Source organism: Lithobates pipiens, unplaced genomic scaffold (assembly GCF_037356315.1).
Source record: "Lithobates pipiens isolate NorthernLeopardFrog02 unplaced genomic scaffold, aLitPip1_a1.2 Scaffold_13, whole genome shotgun sequence".
Taxonomy (NCBI): domain Eukaryota; kingdom Metazoa; phylum Chordata; class Amphibia; order Anura; family Ranidae; genus Lithobates; species Lithobates pipiens.
This window is the reverse complement of record NW_027507718.1, coordinates 261,343,059-261,364,130: the sequence shown is the minus strand read 5'-3', so window position 1 is coordinate 261,364,130 and position 21,072 is coordinate 261,343,059. Positions and strand designations below refer to the sequence as shown.

Genomic DNA, 21,072 nt, shown 5'->3' with positions numbered 1-21,072 from the left:
GTGGCAGGATCTGCCAGGTTTTTGTTTACAGTTTAGAGGGGGGGGGGGGGGGGGGGAGCAGATTACACAGCACAAACACTGTGCTGTTTAATCTGCTTTAAGATCAGAATATCTGTTTTTTTGGTTATCAAACACTAACAATGACCTTTACCACACTGCTTCTCCTTGTAACCCTGTATGTAAGCAGACAGATTTCAAAACCAATTTTCAGAAATGTATATAGTCTGAAGAAGGCATCCCACCGTTACCCAATAAAGGGCACTCTTACCAAAATTCAAACTTTCAAATTGAATCAATGGTTACACAGTACAATACTCTACTACTGCGGTTTTAGTTTTATATACACTGGAAAAATAAGCATACAGCCCCTCATGCTACATAAGGCAAGTTTCTGACAGGTACATTAATTGGGTGTACCCTTTATGAATTCCCCCAATAAACTATATGTACACTAGGTTGAAAATCTTTCATAACAGGAAGGTCAGCAGATAGGTGCTGCAAGTGCATGCTTTTCCAAAAACACATTTTTATAAAGCAACTGACTCGCCACCAATACTACATTGAATAAAGTTCATCTCAGGTGCAAGGTTGTCTAATACAATATGATTTCAAGAAAGAAAATCATATGCATTACCACAATTAAAATATATCATGTGCAAGAACAGAAGAAAACCAGCGTTAGTCCCTCTGTATGCCAATTTTATTTAGCAACCATTGCTGCATGGAAGCGGATACTGGATACTGAAAAGCAGTGCTTTATAAATCTTTCAGCTTACCTCAAAGAGAAGAAACTTTTTAAAAACAAAAAGCAGCTTTGGTGGTTCATTTTATTTTTAGTTTCTCTCCCCCCCCCCCCCCCCCCCACAAGAAAGCACACATGGCAGTGGGTCACACAGAAAATGATCTGACTGTTGAATGATCCTCAGACACACAAATACACATGCGCACCCATAACCCACAAAAACGGCATGTGTTTTGATTGTTTTGTTTCTAATGGTTGCCCTTATGTCTGCATCAGTGTTTAAAAGACAATAGCCAAAAAAAAAAAAAATAAAAAAAAAGAAAAAACCCACAAAAAGTCTTTGTAAGGTGGTAGTAAAGTGCTTTTTTTTTTTTTTTTTTTTAAATTTAAACCTGCAAGGCAATATATCATACTGTGCTAGCATACATAACACCTACCTTAGAATGAAGTCCTCCAGCGGTACACTGTCACCGCTGAAATAGTTACCCAGTCTTCCTTCCGGGTTCACGGACTCTGGCTGTGCGAGTGGCCAGAGCCGTGATAACGTCACTCCCTCACTTGCGTGTGAGGGCCACCATTTATGGCACAGTACTCTGAAGGAATGGCATGGGCATGCCGGTCCTTCAAAGTGCATGTGCCAGTGACATCACCAGCTACATGTACCATTTAGGAGATATAGGTAAGCCTATAGGTACTGTAAATATCATGCATGGGAGTTTACTCCCACGTTAAGCTCGTCATACATGGCCCACATGTTGGCTGATACAAGCCATGAGTGGCCCTGTCAACACCACCTGGCTCAGCTCCAGAACTTTTAACTGAAAAATTAAAGGAGCAGGGTGGAAAATTGTTGGCCGAACAGTAACCTCAGCCAGATGCGGTCACTGCTCAGTTATTCATACAGTCTTGGGAGACAGCTGCTGAAACCAAGAGAAAGCTATACATGTATAGCCTAGCCTCAGGCCAACTATTCAGGCCCATGCCACACCAGATGTGTTAGTACTGGGTGGAGCAGCCATTTCATTGCAGTCCCGCTGCAAGACAAGGCAAAATGCCTCGTCTCCTACCAGGCCAGTTCATGCTGCTGCATAGTTATTGTCACTTAAAAGAGTACAGCATCTGCAACACATTCCACCATGCTGCAGCTAATAGAGCCTCATTTTTTTTTTTTTTATGACAAAAGGAAACAGCAAGATGTGCCACTATTGGATTGGTCATCCTAATGCACACCAGCGGCTGCATTCTAGCACAGTTGCTGGTGTGAATGGACCATCCTTCTAGAGATTATCTATGGCATTCCATTAACTGAAATTACTGAACAGGTGTGGAATTTATGGGAAGTCAAAGAAGCTGTAATTTCCTGTAAACATTTATTAGTACAGTAATACCTTGGATTACAAGCATAATTCATTCCAGAAGAACACCTGTAATCCAAAGCACTCATATCAAAGGGAGTTTTCCCATAGGGAATAATGGAAACTCAGATAATCTGTCCCATAGCCACTGCTTGTCTATGTAGTACCGCATGTGGCCAGAGGTGCCGGAGACATTTGGGAACGGAGTGTTTGCGAGTGTCTGAGCGTCTCCGACTCCCCCTCAGTAGAATTCAGTACTGCACACCCCAGCAGCTTGAATCCTGCCCGTCTTGAGAGACAACGCTCACAAAACGAATCAGGATTAAAAAAAAATAAAAATAAATAAATAGCTTGTAATGCAAAACACTCGTAAACTCATTTTTTACATACTGAGGTTGAAGAGATCTGTTTAAAAAATTTACTACTCAGCAGGTATTTCCAGCTGGCCACTGGACAGTTTATGTCCTGCTGCGAAGTTGCAGATGTTGTCCCAAGCTGCAGGAAAAAGACCCTGGCTTCCACCTGCAGAGAGGATTAATACAGCAGGTGCTGAGAGCTGGGAACTGAACGCCCAATAAACTGCCATTCTACCGAGAACCTGTTTCTATTTTCATTCTTTGGCTGTGCAAAGTTTTCCTGCTCAGTACACCACAAAAAAAAAAAAAAAAAAAAGTTAGGTTATGTGATAACCATCAATTTTCTGCCTTTTCACAAAAATACCTACAAAAGTTCTGCATATCTCTGCTTTACAAAGGTGGGGAAAAAAAACAAAAAAAAAAAAAAAAAAAAAAAACACTTAGGCATGTACGGGGTATACCAGGTGCCAAGGATAGTCCAGGCTGTTTGGTGGGTCAAAGTAGGATGGAACCCCACTCTGCCATCATGCAGCTACATCCCTTCTGCAGATTTGTTTTTTGAGTAGATGATTAAGGAGAACAAAAATAAGAATAAATAGTCAACACTAGCCTTAGCTGCAGCTCATTACATCAGGCACAATTCACAAATCGTTGAGATGTGTTCCCTGCTGAATTCAGGAAGACCACAGATAGCATTATTAAGATAGTATATTGACACAAAAACACATGTGATCTTTTTTTGGTTTAGAAGCCTAAGGGTAATTAATGCAGAACTGAAGAAAACGCATATGAAGCCAACGCCAACATTGTCTGATCCAGGAACTTGTGCTCTGCAGACAGAGCACATCATTGCTGATTAATTAAAAGACATAAACTTGCTTCCTTTAACTTATATTCTCCAAATCTGAACCAAGCATTTACAGGAACTTTTTTTTTTTACAGCACATTTCCTACCTATGCCACATAGTTTTAAAAATCCTCATTCAAAAGGCCACCAGCCTATTACAGCAATATATCTGTGCAATTACTGTTTCCAATACATTTCATGTCTAGCTGCCATTTTCAGTAATATCTCAGCAGAAAACAGTAGCTGAATTGTTGTTCCAGAAAGCCATTCCAACAACTGGTTTACAAGACAATAAATGACTGCAATTTTACTCCCCCCCCCCCCCCCAAACACACTTGCTTTCAAGCACATTATTCAAGTACCTATGATCCTTTCCAAATATATTTTGAAAACACTTTTTTGCTTTGAGACTTCCTAATGGATTTTTTTTTTTTTAGCTCCTCACAGCTTATGTATGCTGTACTGCTGGAAACTAGGCAATGAAAAAAAATACACACAGGCTCTGGACGGTCTGGTCCAGGAAACATAGGATGTCCTGCCAACAAAATTAAGGTACTCGAAAATAATCTCCTCAAGTGCCATTAATACAAATGTTAAGTGTACACCTAAATAAAGACAAAATATTTTAGGGGGATGGATAAATATAGGAGGGTAATAAGAGACACACAGATAAAGAAAAAAAAAAAAAGTGACACTTGAACAAGGTTTGATGCTGTAGCTGTATCAGAATGAACAGTCTATGTTTACTGCATTGTGATGGCTCTAGTGCTAGTTCACACCAGACGTAGTCTATTCAGTTCGGTGTGCTTTTTTCAATGCATTTCAATGGCTCCAGTTTACATCATGCAGTCAGTTCCACTGTTCGAATTGCACATGGGGCTTCTAGCTCCTGTGCATGCAACCCCAGCATTTTAGTGTGCCCGGAGGTACAGATGCAGCATCCAGCTCAAATGTCTTCAGGCTGTAAAAGTCAATAGCAGCCTGAAATGCACTGCGGCTGTACCAAGTGGTAAATGCATTTAGGGCCCTAAGCATTCAGCGATCAAAGCCCAGAATGCAGACTACATGTGCAGAATCTTGTGATTTTTTGGACCACACAAGTATGAATGAAGGCTGACAGACTGGGAATATGAATAATATTTTCTTGATCATACATCACGGGACACAGGAGCTTCATTAAATAGTGGGTTATATAGGCACCTCTGGTGATTGGACACTAGTTAACCCCAATTAAGGAGAATTCCTCCCCTATATAACCCCTCCCATATGGGAGGCACCTCAGTTTTTTCGCCAGTGTCTATGGTGGTTGGTCACGTAAAACTTTAGCTCTGTGCAGGTACCTGCGGGGGCCTAAGGGCTACAACAAACCGGATCCATACCTCGGGCCGATATTTGACTCCCAAGATGATATGGTACCCGGGCCTCGTCAGCCGAAAAAACGAGGTTTGGCCTGTAAGTCCTCTCCTATTGGAAGACTGGGCTCTGGGAAAACCAGACTTGGGGTACTGTTTATACAGAGCGCACGAAAGTTTCTGGCAGAGTCTTTTACATGGTCCAGGTAGGAGGCTCTCCCGAGAAAGAGCCCCAGATAAACCTGAAGGTTGGCCAACACTGCCCGCCGTGATGGGTGAAGGCTGGAATTTGTCGGTTTCAGCAATTCCTGCGGCGAGGACAGGTAAGGGAAGTTAATCATTATATATATTTATATGATGGATTTCTTCATTTTGAGTAGTTGTATGTCTTACCTGGTTTCCACCACTAGAGGGAGTAAGAGCAGCCTGATGCATACTTACATGCCTTACAGTACACACGCTCAGTGAAGCCTGGTTCTCCAGCTGTCTCACGTCTCCACTGCAGTCCCTGCCACTTCAAGGTAAAACAGGGGTCCCACGTAGTCTGGGGGTCCCACGCAGCTCCGGTGGAGTTCTCCTTTCCCCCCCTGGATCCTGCGGTCCTTGTGCACGCGAGCTGGGTGCGTTCCCGGCCTAATGGAGGGGGGGGGGGGGGGGGAGTGTGGTTGTGAGCCGTGCAAGTCAGTGTGCACGGCGCTGTACTGCGCAGGCGCCAGGTTTAAAAAGCCCAGAGCGTCAGGGGACTGTAAGTGAGAGACACAGGAGCTGTGGGCAGTAAGCATCCGAGGGGATTGGATCCAGGCAAACCTTAGACACCTACTCAACATCAGGTTGTGCAGTTTAAGCATATATATTTATTGTGAGACTTTAAGCACAACAGTGATTGCACTTGTACTAGTACCTCTGCTTTGTAGCTTAGGACTATGTCTCCTCGTAAGAGGGTCTCAGGGGGGGGGGTAGCAAAGGCACTGGTAAATCACCGCCTAGGTTCAGGGGTTCTAAAAGTGCCTGTAAGTTACCATCCCCCCCTGCAAGACTGGAGCCAGCCTCTCAAGACGAGTCAGTGCCCCTGTCAGGTTTTGCAGCCTCTCCTAATGTCCCAGCCTCGGTTTATGTAACTGAGGACTCCCTTAGGGCTACATTGGAGGGTTTTGAAGGGAGAATGAATTTTATTTCTGCTTCCCTGAAAGATAGCAGGAAAAGGGGTAGATCCCCTCCCTCTACTGAAATTCCTCTCTCAGATGATTCTTCTGACAATGAGGAGAGATCCCCGTCTTGGGACAGGGATCAGGAGCAGTCGGATGATTCAGAGGAAGAGGAGAGAGTCCCCTCCTCCCAGGCGCTCAGAAAACAGGTGCAGTATTCTACTGAATTGGTGCGTACCACATTCAGAATGCCTGCTGCTGAAGTCGCTACATCCTCTGTTTCTTCCCTGGGAGTCAGGAAAGCCCCACAGACTGCCTATTACTTTCCAATTCATCCCTTAATGGATGAATTGTTTAATGAGGATTGGGACATCCCGATAAACTGTTTGCTCCTCCTAAAAGGTTTTCTATGCATTATCCTCTGGAGGAAAAATTCACCAAGAAGTGGGGGGGTCCCATCTGTTGATGCGGCCCTTTCTTGCGTGAATAAAAACCTGACTTGTCCCTTGGATAATGCGCAGGTATTTAACCACTTGCCGCCAGCCCTATAGACAATTGACGGTGGCAAAGTGGTTTCATAATCCTGATCGGACGTCATATGACGTGATCAGGATTATGAGCCGCTGCACGCCCCCGGGGGCGCGCATCGCGGCAATCGTTGTTGCGGGGTGTCAGTCTGACACCCGGCAACTACGATCTCGGTAAAGAGTAAAGACTTTAAAAGACTTTACCACGTGATCAGCCGTGTCCAATCACGGCTGATCAGTGTAAATAGGAAGAGCCGGTGATCGGCTTTTCCTCACTCGCGCCTGTCAGACGCGAGTAGAGAAGAGCCGATCGGCTCCTCCCCCCCCCCCCCCCCCCCCCCCGAGGATGCCCACCAGACCACCAGGGATGCCCAGCAAAAGGTAATCCTCCCTAGACCACCAGGGATGCCAGTCAGCACAATGGATGCCAATCAGTGCCCATAATGGGCATCACTGATTGGCATGCATTAGTACAGTATAACACCAATGCCACCTATGAGTGCCCACCTGTGCCGCCTATGAGTGCCCACCTGTGCCGCCCATCCATGCCACATCATTGGTGCCCATCAGTGTAGCCCCATCAGTGAAGGAGAAAACGTACTTATTTACAAAGTTTTGAAACTGAAAACAAAAAAAAAAAAAAAAAAAAATTCAAAATTTTCAGTATTTTTTTTATTTGTAGCGCAAAAAATAAAAACCGTAGAGGTGATCAAATACCACCAAAAGAAAGCTCCATTTGTGGGAAAAAATATATAAAAATTTCATTTGGGTACAGTGTAGCATGACCACGCAATTGTCATTCAAAGTGCGACAACGCTGAAAGCTCAAAATTGGTCTGGGCAGGAAGGCGTTTAAGTGGCCTGTATTGAAGTGGTTAAAGATCCAACTGATAAGAAGCTGGAAACCTTATTAAAAAGCCTCCTTTTCCCATGACTGGCGCTGTAGTGCAACCTACAGTCCCAGCCGCGGGGTTGTGTCAGTTCCTCAAGGAACAGGTTAAGCAGATGCTTGGCCTCCTTCCCAGTGAGGAAGTAGAGAATTATGCAGGAATACCTCATATTCTGTGTTTCATGATTGATGCGATTTTGGATTCTGTCCAACAAGCATCACGCTTGTCTCTCCTGTTGGTACACATGCGAAGGCCCCTATGGCTAAAGAATTGGGCAGCTGAGCTGTCATGCAAGAAGCATTTGATTGGGTTCCCGTTTAAAGGGGAACGTTTGTTTGGAGAAGAATTAGACAAATTCGTCCAAATAAATATCAGGGGGGTAAATCTACTCTCCTTCCAGTCAAAAGGAGCAAACGTCCTTCATTTAGGCATGCTCTCTCTCCCGGAGCATCAAGCTCTAAGCAGTGGCGACGGCCTTCTCAACCCTCCTCTAGAGGAAATGCTCAGGGCCGGGCCCAGGGGCAGAAAAAGACTTGGGGGCGAAAGCCTGCCAAGCAGAGCCCAAAAGCTTCCTTGTGAAGGAGCGCCCCCACTCGGCCGAGTGGGGGGGAAGGCTCCTGCAGTTTGCGGAAGGCTGGCGGGAAGAGATCCGAGACAAGTGGGTGATCTCTTCGGTATCTCTGGGCTACAGGCTAGAGTTTCAGGAGATTCCACCTTCTTGCTTTCTAAGGTCAAGGACCCCCAGGGATCCAGTAAAGCAAAAAACGCTATTTCTGGCCTTAGATCACTTACTATCCCAGGGGGTGATAGTAGAAGTGGACCCAAAAGAAAAGGGGTTCAGGGTTTTACTCAAATCTCTTCACCGTTCCAAAGCCAAATGGAAGTGTCAGACCTATCCTAGATCTGAAGTTTTTACGCATCCGGTCCTTCCGAATGCAGTCAATCCGCACTGTGATCTCCTCCCTGCAAGGGGGGAGAATTTATTTTCAATAGATATCAAGGATGCATATCTCCATGTGCCAATTTTTCCCACACACCAGAAATTTCTAAGGTTCGCGATAGAGCGGCGCCATTTTCAGTTTGTGGCCTTGCCGTTCGGGCTTGCTACGGCCCCTCGAGTCTTCACAAAGATTCTGGACCCTCTCTTGGCAAACCTAAGAACTCAGGGTATAGCCGTCATGGCTTATCTAGACGATTTGCTTCTCATGGAGAAAACAGTAGCGTTCCTGAACCACAGCGTCACCAGAACGCTAGAACACCTGGAACACTTAGGTTGGATCATAAACCTAGAAAAGTCGTCCCTACAGCCTGCCACCAGGTTGGAATATCTGGGTATGATCAGCGACACCGCTCAGGGCAAGGTGTTGCTTCCAAGACCAAAGGCCTTGGCCATTGGGAATCTGGAGCACCTAATTCTGGGCAGAAGATCTCCCCCCCCCCCCCCCCCATTCGGTTGTGCATGAGACTGTTAGGGAAAATGGTTGCCTCCTTCGAGGCCGTCCCATTCGCCCAGTTCCACTCAAGGCCTCTGCAAAGATGCATCCTTGTGGCTTGGAACAGGCAGCCCCAATCCTTGGATCTTCCTATGCGTCTATCCCCAGGGACACGCAGGAGTCTCATCTGGTGGTTACAAACCAAGAATTTTCAGAATGGCAAAACTTTTCTTCCTCTTCCATGGAAGATTATCATGACAGATGCCAGCCTGACAGGCTGGGGAGCAGTGTTGGAGGAGACGTGCTCGCAGGGGAAATGGTCTGCGATCGAGAAGCTATTGCCCATAAATGTCCTGAAGATTCGGGCAATTTATATGGCTCTCATAAAGTGGTCTTACAGACTACGAGGTCTCCCTGTTCGGGTTCAGTCCGACAATGCCACAGCAGTGGCCTATATCAATCACCAGGGCGGTACCAGGAGTCTGGTGGCCCAAAAAGAGGTGAATCACATACTTGTCTGGGCAGAAAAGCATGTTCCGTGTCTTTCTGCAGTCTTCCTTCCAGGAGTGGAAAATTGGCAGGCGGATTTTCTGAGCCGCCAGCAGTTGTGCCCAGGAGAATGGGCTCTGCACCCTGACGTGTTTCAGAACATATGTCACAGGTGGGGTACTCCAGACGTAGATCTGTTTGCATCCAGGTTCAACAGGAAACTGGACAATTTTGTGTCAAGGACAAGAGATTCACTTGCTCAGGGGTCAGATGCTCTGACAGTTCCCTGGGATCAGTACAATCTGATCTACGCCTTCCCCCCTAGCCGCTTCTGTCGTGGTTCCTGGGAAGAGTCAAGAGGGAGACAAAAAAAAAAAAAAAAAATAAAAAAAAAAATCGGTCCTTTTGGTGGCCCCGGCTTGGCCCAGGCAACCGTGGTACGCAGAGATCATGAAGTTTGCAGTAGGCAGGCCATGGATCCTCCCTCTACAGCCAGATCTGCTCTCACAGGGTCCAATTTACCATCCTGCTTTACACAGTTTGAATTTGACGGTTTGGCTGCTGAGACCCACATTCTGAGAGACCGTGGCCTTTCGGGGCCAGTCCTTTCTACTCTGGTCAATGCCAGAAAGCCGGCCTCCAGGCTTATTTATTACAAAATCTGGAGGGCATATGTTTCCTGGTGTGAACTCAGGAAATGGCATCCTAGAAAGTATGTCATTAGCAGGATCTTGGCCTTTCTCCAGTCAGGCCTAGAAATGAATTTGGCCATAAGCACTATCAAGGTGCAGATTTCAGCCCTGTCAGTATTTTTTCAGAAGCCACTTGAATCGCATTCCCTGGTGCAGGCTTTCATCCAGGGGGCCATGCGGATGAGACCGCCAGTCAAACCTCCGGTATGCCCATGGGATCTGAATTTGGTTCTCTCGGCTTTGCAGGGGCCGCCATTTGAACCTTTGCATCTGGCTTCATTAGTTCTCCTGACTAAAAAATTGGTCTTCTTGGTAGCCATATCTACGGCTAGAAGAGTATCAGAGCTAGCAGCCCTTTCCAGCAAGGAGCCGTATCTGATTATTCATAAGGACCGGGTGGTCATGCGTCCCAACAGGTCCTTTCTACCCAAGGTGGTTTCGGGATTCCATTTGAATCAAGACGTAATCCTACCATCCTTTTTTCCGGACCTACAGTCCGCAGAAGAAGAATCTTTGCACACTTTGGATGTGGTTAGAGCAATCAGTATATATCTTCGGGCAACTGCTCAGATAAGGAAAACTGATTGCTTGTTTATTTTGCCGGAAGGCCCTAGGAAGGGCCAGGCGGCATCAAAATCCTCTCTCTCAAGGTGGATTAGACAGGTTATTTCTCAGGCCTATAGTGTAAAGGGGAAGATTCCTCCTTTTCAAGTGAAAGCGCACTCTACTAGGGCTGTAAGTGCTTCTTGGGAAGTGCATCACCAGGCCTCCCTGGCTCAGATCTGTAAGGCTGCAACTTGGTCATCAGTCCACACATTCACCAGATTCTATCAGGTGGATGTCAGAGGGCAAGAGGATATCGCCTTTGGGCGCAGTGTACTGCAGGCTGCAGTTTAGGTCTTCCGGTCCCTGGCGGTCTATAATTATGATCTGTGTCTCCCTCCCCTCAATCTGAGCATTGCTTTGGGACATCCCACTATGTAATGAAGCTCCTGTGTCCCGTGATGTACGATCAAGAAAATGGGATTTTTATATACAGCTTACCTGTAAAAATCCTTTTCTTGAGAGTACATCACGGGACACAGGGCTCCCGCCCCTCTTGGGTTTTACGTGGTTTCTTATTGCTTTGCTACAAAACTGAGGTGCCTCCCATATGGGAGGGGTTATATAGGGGAGGAATTCTCCTTAATTGGGGTTAACCAGTGTCCAATCACCAAAGGTGCCTATATAACCCACTATGTAATGAAGCTCCTGTGTCCCGTGATGTACTCTCAAGAAAAGGATTTTACAGGTAAGCTGTATATAAAAATCCCATTATTGCACCACTTTCTAACCCCACCTACTGTTTTGCATAATCAAAAGCCACACCCTCTTTTTCAACACTATAAACTGCAATAAATCCTACATGCTCACTTTTCTCATTGCTGTTATTGCAGAAACTACATTTAAATCCACTTAGAAACTAGTTTTCTTGCAAGTACAAAAGGCACAGATTCAGCCTGGGTAAAAACAAAATCATGCTCTCAAATGAATTCACCACAAGCTAGCCTAAAGCTGCTGCTGCTCATGAAACAGAAGATCTTTACTGTAACTCTAGTCTGTTCACTTCAGCACCAGTTTGTAACGTAAACACATAACATTAGCCACTAAGGGATTCTTGTGGTTTCTCTTGACTATGAAAGCTACTGTGAGCATGTTGGCTAATCAGCTTCAATAAAACAACTATCAAGTTGATGAAAACACAAAACCAATAATGCAGCCATGCACCTGGCTAAGATTCATATTAGGATAAAGCAAATACAGTGTGAATTCTTTGAAAAATAGAACTATATTTGGACCTGTTAAGCAGATTATTCTTGATGTGCTTATAACTGGTAGACAGCCTTTGCTAGTTCCATTAGGAAAAACAAGGTCTACATGAATGTGGCTGACGAGGAATCCAGGTGCAGAATATGAATGTCAGAAAAAAAAAAAAAGTATGCCCATTCCACAGGTTGTGTCCCTCCAATATAATTTTTACGAGAGTTTATCTTAACCTCAATGCATTATATGCATTAAAAGAGAAGTAGATTTTTTTTTCCCCCCATAATCATACTCACTTAGGCGGATGTGGCATCTGTCCCCCACTGCCTCTGCACTGAGAGCCAAGCGATGAAACACCGCCGATGACTCCCCCCAGTCAAATCAGCAGCTCTCCGCTCCTCCATGCTCACTGAGAGGCTGAGACAGGTATCAGTCCAGGCACCTGGCAGATCCAGATTTGTGATGGTGTGGTGCCTGGACTGATCTTGGCGACGTCAGCAGAGAGTAGGCTCATGGGAATGCAAAACTAATGGCATTCCTGTGACCCATAGGAGAAGTACAGCCAAACGAGCTCAGGCTGGATTTCTCCTTTAGGCTAGGTTCACACCGTACCGATGCGGAAACGCCGCAAATCCGCTGCGTTTTCCCGCATCGCATGCCTCCCGCCGGCAGTTCACACTGCCTTATGTGGACTGCTGGGAGTGTCAATGAAATGTTAATGACACCCCCAGATCCGTCCGCATATCGCAGTGCGATCTGCAAACTCGGACAGGAATCGGATCGCATGGTGTGAACACCCATGCGATCCGATTCTGCTGCGGACCAAAAAAAGGGTCCCGTGCGAGTTTGCGGCGGGTGCGATGCGAATTCAGCCATACTATCTGTATGGCTGAACTCGCATCGCTACAGAGATCGGATGTGATTTGCACTGCAGTGCGAATCACATCCGGATCTCCCACCCGCAGCAGTGTGAACCCAGCCTTAAAACGGACCTTCAGTAGGGTTGCCACAGGTTCATTTTCTCATCTTCCCATCTATTAAATCTTCTGCCCTTGTTTTAACTTTGGACAGAAAAAACATTTTTTTTCTGCCAGTAAATACCATATATAGCCCACTTCCTGATTGTCAGGTCATTAGCCTAGGCTTATGACATCATGCACAGTTCTCTCACTCTTGTGCGAGCTTGCCAGGAAGGGTGGGGGAGTGAGTCATAAGAGGCTCAATGAGAGCTGCAGGGCTGGAGGTGTGTCTAAATCCAGGAAGTTTACAGGAAGCATCTTCATGGGCCCACAATTAAAATGGTTGCAGCCAGACTCAGTGGAGGGAGATTTCTGCAGCATATTTGGCAAGTACAGAATCACAGTGTAATTATATATATGATCCAGGCTGCCCTGTGCAAAACGACTGCACAGAGCAGGGAAGTATAACATGTTTGTTACTGTAATTTGTAATAAAAAGAGGAACTGCAGTCTGCTCACATAATTTGTATTAAAAACATCTTTGCCATTCTGAAGCTTCCCTCCACATACATACATACATACATACACACACACACACACACACACACTGCGCTCCTGAACCTTATTCACCCTCTTTGATATATTTAAAGGATTCAGTTACATCTTGCCCTTTCCGTTCTTTCCTCCAGACTGTACATTTGAAGTTCCTGAAGTCTCTTCTGATATGTTGTATTCCTTTTCAACAGCGAGAGCTTCTTGCCATAATTTCTAACTGTTTCAGTAAGTTATTCAAATGAAACCAATATCAAATACCATCAATATAAAAAAAAAAAAAAAAAAAAAAAGGAGATTTTTCTCTGGATTTGGCAAGTGATCTTGTATTGTAGGCCCAGAATAAACTTCCTAACTAAAACAAATGAATGCAAAACACCATCACATACCTTTGGAAGTACAGGGTTAACATTGTTCAGCTGAATTCCTAGTCATTCTATGCCAAAGGATTATGAAACTGCACACACCCACTATCTGCCCTTCACTTCTCTGTCTGTGCTCAACATTATATGGGCTGTTAAGCTATAAAATAGGAGAAAGTGCTACTACCAAGTGAAAAAAAAAAAAAAAAAAAAAAAAAAAAAAAGTTGCACAAACGAGTTTCAAAGGCAGACACTTGGAACGTTTTATGAACAGTCTGCCGATCCTTTCCTTGCCATACCATAAACATCATATTACAATTAGAATGGCTAGAGAAAAATAGAAGTATTCTTTTTTGTGTAAGAAAAGACCAACAGGCCACACCTGTTATGAATTGTCTCTGTAACATGCCTTATTCCAATATTCATTTCTCAAATGTTTTCAAAAAGGAAGACATTTTCATCTGTCACGTCTGTTGCCCTTTTGACTCCTTTTCCATCGCCCACTGATTTTGCTGCCAATTAAAAAGCACGCACATTTCCCTTCTGCTAGATATCACAAAGCTGCCTGTAACATTATGTGTGGAACTTCCTTTCTGAAGCCAAAGTTCCAGCTCAGCACTGCTAGCACAATTAAAGAAAAATAATGTGGCCAGTCTGACAGGAAGTCATTGGAAAAGCTCTGATTGTTTTGGAACAGGCTAATAAGTAAGACAGCCAGTAAATTACTATGTACGTATTCATTTTCAGAGATTAGACATTCAAATATCAATATACCATCTAAAGCCATCTGAGAGAGATTGCTATAGATAGAAATACTATCAGAAATTCTAAAGAGATTTCCCTTCATTTCCTGTACCGTAGACTCAACAGGAAGTGAGAATAATTTTTGAATGTGAGGGAAATCCTCTCTTAGACAGTTGTCATGGGAACAATTGGAAGGTTTCCTCTCGATTTCTGTTCTGTTGGCAACTTAAATCTTTTGGAGTTATCCTCACTTTTATTCCCAGTGACACTGGTGACCAGGAAATTCTAGAAATTGACACAGACACCAGAAAAAAAAAAAAAAAAAAAAAAAATTGACACTAGTGCTAACCCCTCACTAATAATAATAATAATAATCTGTAATCTCTCATTTAAAGCACAATCCTCATGCTGCTAGCATTAGAAAATAGTTAGGAAAGTATGTTATATTTACTTGTTTTAAACTTTTGTTTTCAGTTGCTTCCTAGTCTAGGACAAGATGTCATATGGGAGAAAAAAAAAAAACCTGAAGAGTTAGTGCAGCGTTCTCCCTCGCTGAGCTACTGCGTTTGATTTTTTTTCCTTTTTAATACTTTTTTTTATTATTAAATTAAAATACGGTACAAAAATCATTTTCAAAAGAGACATTTTTGTTAAATTTGACACAAATTATTCAACTACAAAGAAAACAAAAACACAACACAACAGCTATTGTGTTCCGACAGGGGGACTGCCCCCTGTCCCCACCAGAACACACCGGTCAGCGCTCTCAGTCATTGGCTGAGAACGCTGATCCAATGCCGATCAGCAGACCTTTTTCGGTCATACCCCTTTTGACAGAACCTGAATGCTCAGCTGGTTCCTGTCAAACCAGCTGCCGTACACACAGGCCTAATGTCAGCCCGTTTCTACTGAACCAATAAATATTTAAAGAGGGGCGGGGGGAAGAAGGACAGAGGAGACACAGACGAGCATGCTGTGGATGACGGAGCCGCGCAAACAGACCAGTGTCAGGGGCTCAGCAGGTATGATTACTGTGGTCTGTTTGCAGAAGGGACAGTATAGCTAGGCAGAGTCAGCCAGGTATTACAGGGTGCCAAATTACACAGCACAAGCACTGTGCTGTGTAACATGCTTTAAAAAAAAAAAAAAAAAAAAAAAAAAAAAGGGGGGGAACAGAATCAGTTTTTTTTGTTCGTTTTTTTTTTTTTTTTTTGGGGGGGGGGGGGGGGTTAACAAAACGCTTTAACCCAGCATCAAGCTTTTTACTCATGGTACTCTAAATGTTTTAAAGTGAAGCCTGCCATATAATCGCTTCAATATTGGCAGATTCATACACCACCTAGCTTAACAAAAGTCAATTTTTTAATCAACTTTTGTTGAAGGATCTAGGTGGAAAATTGTCATCCATTCAAATGCACTCACCGTTTGAGTATTCTGAAAGCAGTGGGTGCTGACTATCAGAATAAAATAGCCAGCAGGAGAGACCCCTCTAGTAAATTTCTCTCATTTAGCCCACAGGTTGAAAATGGAAAAATTTCTACATGCATGTCTGATACTTTCATGTATTTCACAGAGATCCCATTACACCACCCCAACAATGGCTGCTTTCATCTCCAGAAAGATGCAGCCACATAAACATAAATCATCCCAATGAAGGTAAAGGGCAGCTACTATGTTCTAGTACTGCAAGCCTCAGATGCCATTCTAACCAAATGCTATGCACAAATTCTGATCTGCATTTTGACATTTCTCATACTTCGGGATAATTTCCTTGTCACCAAATTACTACTGTAAATCAAATAAGTGTGCTAAAATCCAGATGTCATGGACTTCTGATGTTCCTCCACTACTTTGGTCTGACTTGGGCGCAATTTCAGCACTTTGATTTGAAGTCGCATCCAAGTCAGATTATTTATTTATTTATTTCAGTTACTTATATAGCGCCAGCAATTTACGCAGTGCTTTACATAGACATTGTACATTCACATCAGTCCCTACCCTCAAGGAGCTTACAATCTAAGGTCCCTAACTCACATTCATACTAGGGACAATTTAGACAGGAGGCAATTAACCTACCAGCATGTCTTTGGAGTGTGGGAGGAAACCGGAGTACCCAGAGGAAACCCACGCGGGCACAGGGAGAACATGCAAACTCCAGGCAGGTAGTGTCGTGGTTTTGGATTCGAACCAGGGACCCTTCTTACTGCTAGGTGAAAGTGCTATCCACTACACCACTATCTTAATGGATCCGATTTGTGGCATGCAACTTGTGCTCCGAGATCAAGTGTATGCAGTGTTAGCAATGTAAAATCCCCTAAAAAAAAAAAAATAATAATAAAAGTGTGGCGCCCCCCCAATCCACACTGGGCCCTTTCAGTCTGGTATGGATCTTGATAGGGAACCCCACGCCAAAATAAAAATACTGCGTGGGGTACCCTCCAAGACTATACCAGACCCACCCAAAAGCCATACCAGCCCAGCAGGTCAGGAAAGGAAGGGGGAGAATGATAAAGCGAATCATAACAGGCCAGATGCCCTCAAAATGGGGGGGGGGGGGGGGTAGGTGCTTCGGGGAGGGGGCTCTTCCCCCAGAACTGTGGCCGGTGGTTGTTGGGGTCTGTAAGCAAGGGGCTTAAAATATGGGGCCCCCAGATTCCACCCCCCCCCCCCTCATGTGAATGAGTATGGGGTATGCAGTGCAGGGTTACAAAAAACAAGAGACAGTTTATAAAAAGTCCACCGAAAAAATAAAAAGCTCCACCTCCAAACGCTGGCTCCCGCTGTTGCCATGTGGCCAAGTGATATCACCCTGAGACCATGCCTCCTTGTGACATCACAAAACCGGGCATGAGGGTGACATAACCACATGGCCACGCCCCATAGTTATACAAGAACTGTCAGACACCGGAGCGCACAGAACAGCGGGAGTCAGCTTTGGAGGAGCCTTTTTTTTCCCCAGCGGGTCAGCAGCAGGGGAAGAAGACAAAGAAGACATTGTGATTGATGTTGGAGCTAAGACGAGGGACACCCTTAATTTTTTAATAAAGGACTTCTCAAAAAAAAGAAAAACATCAGGTCTTGATTTTTGTAACACTACATACTCATTCACATGGGGGGGGGGGGGTGTAACAGGATCTCCCCCACCTTTCCTGAGCCACCTTGTCCCAAAGTACCCACCCACCCATGTTGAGGGCATGAGGCCTGGTAGGTTTCAGGAAAGGGGGGGTGCTGGCTCGTCTCCCCCCCCCCCCCCCAATTTCCTGACCTGCCAGGCTGCATGCTTGGATAAGGGTCTGGTATGGATTTTTGGGCCCCCCCCCCCCCAAACTTTTTTTGCCCATGGGTTTTACCCTCAAAATCCATACCAGACCTGGTATGGTCTTGGGAGGGGACCCCCAAGCTGTTTTTTTGTATTTATTTTTTAATTTTGGTGTGCGTTACCGCTCAAGATCCATATCAGTTTGTTCTGCACTCCCATTACCCAGATTCAGCTGACAGCGGGCTAAAGCTTGCCATCAGCTGACATCACAGAGCTGTTCCAATCTCTGCAGGGACCTGGACAACAACGTCAGGATCCACCCCCTCCACAGCCTGGCATTTCTCTACGCCCAGAGAACTGTGCAATCAGCAGTCTTTGTCAGTTCTCGTGTAGAGCTGCCGGAAGGGCAGATTTAGCATTGGACTGATGCTGCAGCAATCTAGGCGAGTATTTCATTTTTCTAAATCGTGCACTTCTTTCAGGTTGCATTCACACCTGGGCGTTTTGTATCGCGGGCAGATTTGCCATGATTCTGCCTGCGATAAGGCTCAGGCGTAAATGACAAATCACACAATGCACATTTTAGATGCTATTAATTTGAATGGAACCTAAAAATGTGTTACCGTTCTGTCGTGTTAAATTGCGCTTCAATCGCGGTAAACCGCATCACACGAAGCTTGTTGCCCAAAAAAAATTTAAAAAAAAGACAGTCCAGGAGCTCCTTTTAAGCGCCGTGCTTCCTCCAATTGTAGCACGATACTTGCGGCAGAACCGCACTGCATTTTTAGGTGCCATGCAAATTAATGGCATATGAAATGTGTTTTGTGTGTTTGGTCATTCACACCTGGGTTAGTTTGTGCTATTTTAAAATGGCACCTACTAGGCTTAAGGCTGCATTTTTGATCACGGGCAGATTTGCCACGATTTTTCCCGCAATCAAAAACGTGTGGATGCAGCCTTAAGCCTAGTATATGCTATTTTTAAATCAAACGAAGGGGAAAAATCATTTTTTCCCCGTGTCCTCATCCCATGTTGATGACGAGTATGCCTATAATAGCGTGCGAATTCTCAAATGACAACTTCCCACATATGTAGCTACAATCTAAGTCAACTCCATAGACAAACTTTATTTCTGATCCTGTACAGACTTGTTCATTTGATTTTTATAGGACGAACACTGTGCTAATATAAAAAAAAATTAAAAAACATTTACAACAAGCAAAAAAATTTTTTTTCCCACGTCTTTTCAGAAAGTTTCATATTGGCTCTCGAACTTCATACTCACGAACAGAAAGAACCAGTGTTCTATCGAGAAATGCCCTCGATGGATCTGCGCATGCTCAGTACGCAACGTCATTCCAGCGGTTATGTTGATCAGCTGGCGTGACATCAACAGGGCACATGCGCAGATCATTGTAGGGAGTATCCCACGATCTGCTAAGCGCCAAGGGAGAATGGAATTGGCAGATTCTGCCTCACTATTGCGGGCTGGGTTGTTGGGGTGTTGAAGGGCGGGTTTTAACACACCCTAATGGCCCATACACATGATCCAAAAATCAGACGAAAAATACAGATTTCGACGTGATCGTACGATAATTGGATCATTAGTACAGAGCCGATCGCGGCAACTCATCCGATATTATTCGGACAAGCACAAGATTTTTTTCTTGTACGATACCAGATCGTACAATTTTCATTAATACAGTTGTCATCCGAAAATACAATACAAATACATTACAACACATGACATCGCTTCAGATTTTTTTTTCCCCCTGTCGTACGAGAATTTGTAACTTTAATAACCTATTCAATTCATACTTGCGACTATTAAACGAAAAAAAAAATCGTACGATATTTGAATCGTGTGTACGGGCCATTAGAGACAAAACCCGCCGTTTAACACACTCAAACCGCGCCGTTCAATACAGCCAAAACCCGGCCCGCAACAGTGAGGCAGAAACTGCCAATTTCATTCTCTCTCAGCGCTTAGCACGTCGTCAGATACCGCCTCCGCCGTTCTGCGCATGCGCCGTGTTGACTCCATTCCAGCTGATCAACATATCAACTGGAGTGACGTTATGTGCTGCGCATGCGCAGATCCATTGGAGGCATTTTTTCAGCAGAGGGCGTTTTGATAGAACATCGGTTCTCATCAGGAATGGCCCCCGAATACACTGTGCGTTCCCGTGCAATTCACATGCAGTGCTGAAATCGCACCAAAAGTAGCAAATATGTTACTTTTGGAAACTCACTGCAACCAGATCGCATGAACTTGTACCGTGCAATCTGCATTTGGGGTGTCCTTAATATTGGCACAGATCGCAAGTGCGTTTTGAACACGGTGTGGGAAATGTACACGGAACGCAGGTTTCCGCACTGTGTCCTGGTGTGAATCAGTTTAAAAGTCGAACAATTGTTCCAAATACGGATATTTCCGATTTTCTAATAGCGTGTACTAGGCTTTAGACTAATAAGCACTGTTAAGTTTTTCCTCACAGCAGCTTTAAACCCCCCATTATAACCCCCAGCTATTAACATACAAAGTAGATATGAAGCACAGTGTGAGCATTTCCAGTCAGCACTGGGCTCAGCAGGCTGATAATGACAATGGTTGCTCCCCATTAGTGTCAGTGATAAGGCAGGGAGGAGGGGGGAGCATCACTGTCATTTCCCAGTCTTGTCTGGGCAGGCAGGGTGCAGACCTCTGCCCTCTTCCCACAATTCCCCACGGCTAATCAATCATTCACCCCCCACCCTGCACAACAAGGGTGTCCAGAATACATGCATTGCACACTCATTACAAAGTGGAGCTGTGCACTTGTAATGTACACAAAGTTTTCTTCCTATAGTAATAGTATGGAGCACCCACCTCTCAGAGGACTTGTATGCCGGCCACTCAGCTCTGCAATGTTCTGCCTTTCTGTCTCGTGTAGAACTTCCGCCTGCGGGTTTTATATGAGAGCTGCTCTCTCTCTCTTGGGTGTTCTCTTCCTCTGTCTACCTCACAGGGACAGTCCGCTGACCCCTCCCAGAGAAAAGAGGGCGGCGGGCAAAGTACTGCTGACAAGGGAGGGTGCAGGGAACCTGGGCAGACGACGCCTCGCCCAGCTAGGTGCAGCGCCTGTGTCCTCCTCACTGAAATCTAACAAACACTAATCTTTTCCTATGTACTAAAAGTCGGCTCACATGGTCCCTGTCACTTTGTATTCTGCGTGAGGAGAAGCAGAGAGGAGCACTGCTCTTATCATACACATGAACACAGATTTGCTCTATACTGTATATGTGTGTGATACACCTCACACTGCATATGTGTGCGATACACCTCACACCGCTCCACGTGTGTGTGATACACCTCACACCACTCTCCACATGTGTGCGATACACCTCACACCACTCTCCACATCTGTGCGATACACCTCACACCGCTCCACATGTGTGCGATACACCTCACACCACTCTCCACATGTGTGCGATACACCTCACACCGCTCCACATGTGTGCGATACACCTCACACCGCTCCACATGTGTGCGATACACCTCACACCACTCTCCACATGTGTGCGAT

At 44.9% G+C, this 21,072-nt stretch overlaps 1 protein-coding gene across 6 annotated transcripts in view; it reads right to left on the bottom strand.

The window, feature by feature from the left end:
- PDLIM5 (PDZ and LIM domain 5) overlaps positions 1 to 20,528 on the bottom strand; it is a 266,096-nt gene extending 245,568 nt beyond the window's left edge. For all 6 annotated transcript variants that reach the window (XM_077476564.1, XM_077476565.1, XM_077476571.1 and 3 more), the window contains exon 1: positions 20,376 to 20,528. The gene's annotated coding sequence lies outside the window, so the exon portion shown is untranslated. The remainder of the gene's footprint in view (positions 1 to 20,375) is intronic.
- Positions 20,529 to 21,072: the final 544 nt, after the last annotated feature.